At 63.3% G+C, this 2,809-nt stretch overlaps 1 protein-coding gene across 1 annotated transcript in view; it reads left to right on the forward strand.

Annotated features, from left to right (window-relative positions):
* Positions 1–69: 69 nt before the first annotated feature.
* BRINP2 (bone morphogenetic protein/retinoic acid inducible neural-specific 2) overlaps positions 70–2,809 on the forward strand; it is a 17,163-nt gene continuing 14,423 nt past the window's right edge. Inside the window, exon 1 of the mRNA XM_014943303.1 lies at positions 70–226. The gene's annotated coding sequence lies outside the window, so the exon portion shown is untranslated. The remainder of the gene's footprint in view (positions 227–2,809) is intronic.

The raw sequence follows: 2,809 nt of genomic DNA on the forward strand, positions 1-2,809 counted from the left end.
GCGGGAGCCGGTGCGGGGCCGGGAGCGGTGGCGGCGGGAGCCGGAGCCCGGAGGCGGGATGGTGGCGGGGCCGCCGGCCCGCCCGGCGATGGGGTGGCGTCGCGTCGCTGGGGGGGCCGGGAGACGGCGGCGGGGAAAGGCCCGGGGCGGCTGAGGAGGAGCGGAACGGTGCGGGACGCGACGGAGAGGCGGCCGGTGCCCCGCCGGCGCTGAGCGGGAGATTGGGGTAAGTCTTGCGGGGTCGGAGAGACGCGGAGTGAGGCGGCGGGAAGCCCCCCGCCGGTGGGAGGGTGGGAAGAGGAAGGAGTGCCGCCGTTGGGGGGGAGGTGGGGGTGGAGGAAGCGGCGGCCCCGGTACGGCGGAGATCCCGGGTACCGCCGTGCGCGCCGATGGAGAGGCGGCTCGTTCGGTGACCTTGGCCAAGTTGCCTCCGTGCTCCCTTCGCGGCCGCCCCGGTGAGGACGCGGGCAGAGGAAAGCAACCGGCCCTTCATGGGTGGGAGGGAGCCCACCCCGGTACCCAAAGTGCGGGCCCCAGCGGGTCCGGGTTGGGGGGCTGCGACCGGCCCGGTGGAACCGGGTGCTGGCAGGCTGCCGGGGTAAACGAGATGCCCGGGAGGCAGGAAACCCTGGGTGCCCAGCTCCTGGAGAGATGCTGGTGGGAGATGCCCCTGGGCCGCGGGAACCGGGGGAGATGCCCCCTGAAATGCCCAAACGCACACTTTACAGTCGGGCACGGATAAATCAACAGGAGAGGTCTCTCAGCCCCCCCACGCAGGCTCCCGCTGCCACCGGCTCTCCCACCGGAGCACCGGGCCGGGCTGACCCGCGGGGAGATGCTTCCTCGCCTCGGACGCTGCCTGCGGTTCCCGGCGGGGTAACCTCCGGTACCGGCAGCTCTGGGAGAGGAGGAGCATCCCCGGCTGCGAGGCTCAATTCCCTTCGCTTAAACACTAATTTTTATTAATTTTTTTTTGTTTTTCTTCAGTAAGAAACAAAACTCCGCATCTTTAAAGCCCCGAGCTGGAGAGCATCAGCTCCCTGCACGGGGGTGTCCACCCTGTCCTGCCCCTTCTTAGGGGGGGACCCGCATGACTACTGCCCTCCGAGGCAGGGCTGGTGGCTACCGGGGCTGCCCCCACGGTGGTCCCGGGGCCGGGCAGGGTGAGCGTGGGTGCTGCGGGACCGGGTGGGACCTGCCGGCAGATGTCAGTGTCCCCCTCTCTGTCAGCAGCCGGGAGGGTCCTTACCAGCCCCGCAGATGTTGCAAGGAGCCCCTTGCACTTTTTGGGTTTTTTTCCCCAAGCAGAGGTGACTTTGGTGGGGGTTCGGTGACAGTTTTGACACCTGAGGAGCAGCAGGGTGCTGGGAAGGGGGCTGGCACCTCAAATCTCCTCCTGGGTCTCTGCCACCCACCACCTTATTTACCCTGTGAGCTACTGCCATGCATCACTGCCCACCCGTGACACTGTCACCAGTGTGAAGGCAAGGGAGGGTTGGGAGGGAGTGATCCTCACCTTGTGCTGCCTCCAAGCTCCTGCATGGTACTCGGCTTGCTCTGCCAACAGGGCCCATCAGTGGGGTAGGAGCCATCCTCACCAGGGAAGGGGCTGCAGGATGCTCTTCCCCAGCTCTCCTGTGCAGGGATGCTCTTGCCTGGCTCCAGAGACCTGTCTGCAGGGACGCTTTGGGCTGAGAGCTCAGCAGAAGGAGGGGGAACCCGTCACCGCTGCTGCTGCCGCCGTTGCCGTGCTGTGGGGGGAATTGTATTTTGCACATTCCTCTTTTAAGAGTCTTTCTGCCCGTGGGCGTGAAAGTCTCAAGTGAGCAGTGCCAGAGGGCAGAACACATGGCACTGGTGCGACACGGGTGCACGCAGCTGCTGTCTCCCCCGATGGCAGCCCAGGCTTCATCTCATTTGATGTCTTATGCAAATCCTTCGCTCCCCGAGTCCTGGGATTTCCTGCTATTTTCCTTTACTCTCATCTTCAAGTGCCTCGCTCTTAAGGATGTGAAGAAAAGCTAATAAAAGGAACCCAAGTCATCAAGTCTTGCAGGTTTTTAAACCAGTCTCATGAGCTGGGGGGGAAGGCAGTGAGTTGAAGTCACTTAGCAAGAGCGACTGAGTGGGCTACTGCGAGGAGGACCCTAGTGAGAACTGGTCCACGGCCACCACTCTGATCTTTAACATCATTGCTGCTCGGGCAGGGATGGCAGGCTCCGAGGTGGCTGTCCCAGAGCCATGTCTCTGCAGGCTGGGTGCCAGGTGGCTGACAGCACCCCGCCGTGCCCACTTTGCCAGTGATTACCCTGCTGCTGTCGCTCTGGCAGCGCCTGGCTCGCTCTCTTAATTACCCCAGCAGATCAATGAGGCACCGGTGCTTCCTCAGGAGCCGAGAGCTGCCCGTGGCACAGCGTGATGGGGCAGGGGTGGGTGCAAGGGAGCCGTGTCCCATGAAGCCTCGAGTGAGGCTGGTGGCTCTGGAGCAAGGGGCTGAGCATCCTGCAGGATTGAGCCCTTTGGGATTGTCCATCCTGGGCTGGATGCCCTGGGTGCCTGGTGTGAGTCCACGTAGGCACGGCTTAGCTGAGTCAATCCACTTCAGAAACTAAACTGCACTTAGCCTCTGCCCAGACTCTCTTTAAGTGGCCTTAATTTGATAAAGCTTTCCCACGTTTAACGAGAAGGTGACTCAGTTGCAAAGGTCGACGTTCATTCCCACTAAAAGCCATCTGGAGGGAGCTGCAGACCTGTCCCCATCGCTCCCTACTCCCACTGTGCCCCAAGGACCAGCCCCCCCCCCCCCCCC

This window comes from Calidris pugnax, unplaced genomic scaffold (assembly GCF_001431845.1).
Source record: "Calidris pugnax isolate Ruff unplaced genomic scaffold, ASM143184v1 scaffold63, whole genome shotgun sequence".
Classification (NCBI taxonomy): Eukaryota; Metazoa; Chordata; class Aves; order Charadriiformes; family Scolopacidae; genus Calidris; species Calidris pugnax.